We start from the raw sequence: 6,185 nt of genomic DNA, 5'->3' as shown, positions 1-6,185 counted from the left end.
AGAAAGGATAGTACATACCATGGCCTTTGATGTACCAGTCATGGTGCACTGGCTGGAGCGAGAAATAGCCCAATGGGCCCACTGACGGAGATCGATCCCAAATCGACCGTACATCAAGCGAGCACTTTACCACTGAGCTACATCTCGCCCGTTTGTTTTATGAAATCTCATTACATTTAAATACTGGTGTTTAGTATCTAATATGCGTTTCGATAGAGACGAAACCTACTGCTTTCTCTTTATTAGAATTACAGTAAGGGCAGGAATGGAGCCTGTTAGTGTCACTAAAGTGGGAAGGAGCTCACTTTTAAACACCTTAACACATACACAATAGCAAATTCCAGCAGTCGTTTTTCAAAGTTTTTCATGGTACAATTTTTACCAGCACCTACTACTAGGTATGTTTGTCTTCAACAACTGCTATCTAAAAGTCTTTGGTCTGGTGTCATCAACATTGAGATAATAGGTAACATACATTCAAAAAAAACCCCAAAAACCCAGAATGATTACACAAAACTAGATTAGTGCTAGTGATCCTCGAATGAAATTATAATTTTTGCAAGTTTCAGAGTTGTTCATTGATATATTTTATTGCATCTACATGTATACACCCCAAACATTCTTACCAACTAATGTAAACTGTGGTGTGTCCTCGCACAAATATGAATCCATATAACCTAAAATATGATAGAAGATTTAAGAAATAATTACAATATGTTCCCAACATGGCTGTCGTGTTACCATATATTCAAAATGCCATCCCCATTAAAACAGGTGCGTGTGCAGGAATTTTAATGGAGAGAGTGCGTGTAAACTGTTGTGAGCAAAGTTTATAGGGAGGTCCAGATATGATCTCCGGAAAAATATATTGTAGACCTATTGTAAGACATATTATTAATGCATATATTGTAGACCTATTGTAAGACATATTATTAATGCATATATTGTAGACCTATTGTAAGACATATTATTAATGCATATATTGTAGACCTATTGTAAGACATATTATTAATGCATATATTGTTGAAGTAGACCTATTGTAAGACATATTATTAATGCATATATTGTAGACCTATTGTAAGACATATTATTAATGCATATATTGTAGACCTATTGTAAGACATATTATTAATGCATATATTGTAGACCTATTGTAAGACATATTATTAATGCATATATTGTAGACCTATTGTAAGACATATTATTAATGCATATATTGTTGAAGTAGACCTATTTTTAATCATATTTACATAGTTGTGTTAATTTGAGTATCGGTATGAATATAACTTACCATTATACCAAGATTAAAGGGACAGACCCTAGTTTTTAATCACTGAGGCATAGTTTTCACTTTTAGAGCTCTTTAGGATCTCTGAAATCAAACATTACTTATTTGTTATTGTTTACATTATCCATTTCCGTACAACTGAAGTGTTTCTGGTCATCCTGGTGTTTTTAATATCACAAAATGCATTTTTTGTATTTTTAAAATTGCACATTTCTCTGTTTCAACATCACAGACTCTTGTTTGACTCTGTTGTTAACCTAAACATGTTACAGTTTGTAGATTAACTAAAATTAGTGTCCATTTTTACGGGTTGAAACTAGGATCTGCACATTTAATACTGCTATACCAATAATAGCTGATTGGGTTATTTCTGTTGAATATAGCAACAATTGTAGAGAATTATGATAGTATATATGCCAACTAATTGACAGCTGGTAGGTAGGGGGTTTGTTTCCAATTTTGGGCATAGAACATTACATTATTAATTAAGTTTAAGTGAAACTCCTCAAAACAGGACCCTCCGCAAAAAGGAAATAGTTTAAAAACAAAAGTTTTTCACAGTTCCTTTTTAAATATCAGTACAGAACAGAACCTATCTAAAGTGGATACCCGTTAAAACTGGATTGTGTACTTAGTCCAGTGGGTGTCTGATTCAGAGTGGTTTCATTGTACTGTGCTACACTGCACATAACTGTTGTATCCACTATACCATGGCATATCCTACCAACTGTGAGTCGGTAGAATCGTTGGTTGCATGTATATTTGGGATAATTGTTGGGGCAAATTAAATTTTTTGTTTAACTGGATATAATACCAGTTGTGAGAGTTGTAGCAGCTAAGGCAGACATGAATCGAGTTTGTGTACACATGTACTATTAACTAAAGAGTTGACAGAATTATCAAATTCATGACTTGGCTAACTCAGTTGGTAGAATTCACAGCACACAGCAGATTTAACAACATTTAGTTGTTGTGTTTCATGCTTATAGATAAAAAAAATTAAATAGTGGCTACTTATTTTAACATTCAAGATGGCTACCATCTCTAGTTTAGAAGCTGCATCCTTCATATGGTAGGAAGATTTCACAGATCACTGAAGTGATTTAACCAACTGCAGTTGATGTGGATGCACCAAACGCAAGCCACAACATATGCCAAGGCTGGAATGCGTGCACAGGATCAATTCTGTGTAGATTAGCCTTTAAATCTCAGCAACATTTAGGTGCATGTGGAGAGGGAGGATTTGGTAGGTCAAACCCCTCCCCCTGCTCAAAGTAATTTCCTTTTTTTCTTTTCTGGGTTTTTTTAACTTAATATCAATATACTGTACCTGCATTTGTCATCATTAATTTTACTTGTAAAGTGCAGGAAATCAAATTATCTGCGCGTTCTATGATATTTTGAGCCAATGTAACATGCATCAAATCCAATAAAATAATTAAAAAACGAAAGATGAACATTTAAACAAAGTCCAATTAGTCCCCATTGTTTGTCTTTTGAACAAGAACAATATAAAGAAATATGATGTCTAGTTAGATGGTCTTAAAAAGTTGATTTAAACATTATTTTAGTTTTTGTTAAAAAATTAGCGGTCTCAGGATTAGCCAACAGGCATTAGCCTATGTCTTTAAATCCCCTGCACGTGCTGTAACCTCACTGTGGTGCAGGTTTGTAACATTCTCTTTGAGAATGGCCAATTCAGCACAAAATTTAAGTTTTGAGTAAAAGTCAGTATCTATCTGTGATATTTGTGTTTTTGCACAGTTCTTTACACTGTTTTTGTTTAAATCTTGAATTTTTATATTGATGTTGATCATCACTTTATTTGTTTGCATTACCATAGTTTGACACCCAATAGCCGATGTATTTTTCGTGCTGGGATGTCATTAAACATTCATTCATGTCTTTAAATGTTCAAAACAATATGTGAAAAAAAAATCCAGCATGTCAGTGTTTGGGATGGGAAATAAGTCCACTGAGAAGGAAGTAAAGCCATCTCTGAATGTATACTCTTCAAAAAAAGTAGGGGAACTCTAATAAGAATTTACAATTGCCAAAACTGCAAGGTATATTAGCTGTGGGGAATGGTTATATGATAATAGTGAATTAACTGGGCAAACATTACAACTGGTTGTTCAGTATTACAGTAGGTTTTATGACCACCAAACATCTTGAAGGACAATTGGGGTCAGAAGTGAAATTTGAAAGTTGACGGATTTTTTATCAGTAAATCGCAAATTCAAACAAAAATTACTAAACACAAAACAATAACAACTGTATGATCAACAGAATGAAAAAGATTGACAGAAATAATGTTCGACCTTCCTGGAAATTGTCAAAATCGAGAATGACACTCCACGCACATGTACGGGACAACTGCATGATGCACGTGCTAACTATGGAATGTGTTTCAGTGTGTTCATAAACAGACCTGAACGTTCTTTACTAGGATGTCTGTGGTCAAAACATATGTTCGGTCTAATAGTTGATATTAACATTAATATTTCAGGTTCCCCTACTATTTTTGAAGAGTATATAAACTCACCCACAGAGTCCAATTTCATTCTGTTTATATAACACTGCAGTTAAGTAGTCAGGATCCCTGTTATATAAGGATATACTAATAATGTATTTCCAATATTATGCCAAATACACTGACGGAAAGAAATAAGGGATCACACCAACACTAATGGGAAATGACTGCAACCAAAAGCCTCATCCATAATGTCAGGAAGCTACCTGTTTTATTAATATTCAACCTCACATTACTATATCCGGACATTATGGCTTTAATGGAGACCGAATGATCTGTAATACTAAGAGGGGCGGGACGTAGCCCAGTGGTTAAAGTGCTCACTTGATGCGCAGTTGGTTTATGATTGATACCCGTCGGTGGGTCCATTGGCCCATTTCTCACTCCAGCCAGTGCACCACAACTGGTATATCAAAGGCTGTGGTATGTACTATCCTGTCTATGGGATGGTGCATATGAAAGATCCTTTGCTACTAATGGAAAAATGTAGCAGGTTTGCTTTCTAAGACTATATGTCAAAATTACATAATGTTTGACATCCAATAGCCGATGATTAATCAATGTTCTCTAGTGGTGTTGTTAAACAAAACAAACTTTTTGTAATACTAAGAGTTCCCTGTTTTTTTCTTTCTTTCAGTGTACATTATAGTCTCATAACATTAACACATTATAGGATTAGTTCACTGCTTTCACTATTGAACAGATAGATATTTACAGCACTGCCAATATTAACGATGTTAATTTGACTAGCAATAAAAGATTTAGCTTTACGGAGAATAGTTTTCTAATATAATAGCATGCATGGACATACATAAATGCCAACGACATATTATACCAAAATGTGTTGGCTCAAATTTCCAGTAGCATTCGTGTGTAAAATCTGACAAAACCGACCAATTATCTATGCATTGAATTGCATTTCTGACTGGAGAGTGTAATACCGGTATGATGAACGATAGCTTCTTCTTAGATGCAAATTTTAATAGGATAACGACAGCATGCGATGCATACTCATTGATTTATATTAGCATTCACTCAGCTCAGTCGATTTTTCACAGTGGAAATTAATGTGGAATAACAAGAATTTGCTCGACCTGGCTTCGATCGAGTCATAGATTATTATCAAATAATTAAATGTTTTGTTTTGTAGCACTCACTGTTACACAGTTTACACGGTCTTGAAATGAAAATTGAAATCCGCTTTTAGAACTGGGAGAGTGGGGCGCATCACATCTACCTTTTTCCTGGGGTTTTTTTTTACTCACGACCTTTTATATATCTTTCGATCACCCCAGAACACTCGTAGACAGCGTGCTCCCCCAACAATGTGGGTGACTCGCCAATGTAAAATCCTGACAACGGCAATGTAGCCTATAGAATACCTCCTTCGATTAATAGCAAAATATCGCAAACGACCCTTCTGCAATCAAATGTCAGCTGAAATCAGTCTTGTATAAAGCAAAAAAAATCCACGCAAACTGGTTTAAATCAATTATCAGTAACTGTAAACCAACGTTTAAAAGCAAATTGATGGTCTGTGGCTTGTACCAAGTTATTAATTATTGTAGTTTTCCACTATAAATCGGTGATGGAAAGTGAAATCATGGCCGCCCATATATAAATACATTTCGAGGGTGGAGAATTGCAAGGTTCTATTTGCACAAAACCTACTTTTGAAAATTCGCCACTTGAAGTTTAGAGCTGCCATATCCGAGTCATAGAGAGGTCTTTGCAACAGTTTTAATATAACAAATGTGTCTTAAAATACCATATTCTAGGACTGTTTACTATGTAGATATTTTTTTATTTTCTATCAGATAGGATGGATAACTAATTTTTGGAAAAATTGCAGATAGAACCTTGTAATTCTCAGGCCACGATATTTTAATCAACGATTTATCCGTATTCCTTATTCATATACGTGATCTGTAATGTGTGGTCTCGCATATGTATGGTTGAGATTCCATATAATATACACGAACAGATCAATCTAGTGGGAAAATGATCAGATACGCATACGTAAATGGAACTCATATATTGAGAATACTCGACCTATTAATTTATATATACTATCAAAGCTTGCTGAGGATAAACTATATTTTTGACTATTGAAAAAGATAGGGCCGATTTCAAATGTCTAGGTTATCGGTGGGTTTTGGAAACGCATGGTTTAAACCTAGGTTAAACCCTGGGTCATGTTTACTGTGCATTTCACATGTCTGGTTTTCAGTAATTCTAGTTTAACACTGGGTTACAATTGTATTGCTTGTTTAAACCTGCCCTTGAGGCGGTTTTTCGCTGGGTTTGCTCAAAGTAACTTTTCTTCATGGATAATTTCGGCAGCAAAATTGTGTTTTACGTCAG

Source organism: Gigantopelta aegis, chromosome 8 (genome assembly GCF_016097555.1).
Source record: "Gigantopelta aegis isolate Gae_Host chromosome 8, Gae_host_genome, whole genome shotgun sequence".
NCBI classification, from domain to species: Eukaryota; Metazoa; Mollusca; class Gastropoda; order Neomphalida; family Peltospiridae; genus Gigantopelta; species Gigantopelta aegis.
This window is presented reverse-complemented; position numbering follows the sequence as displayed.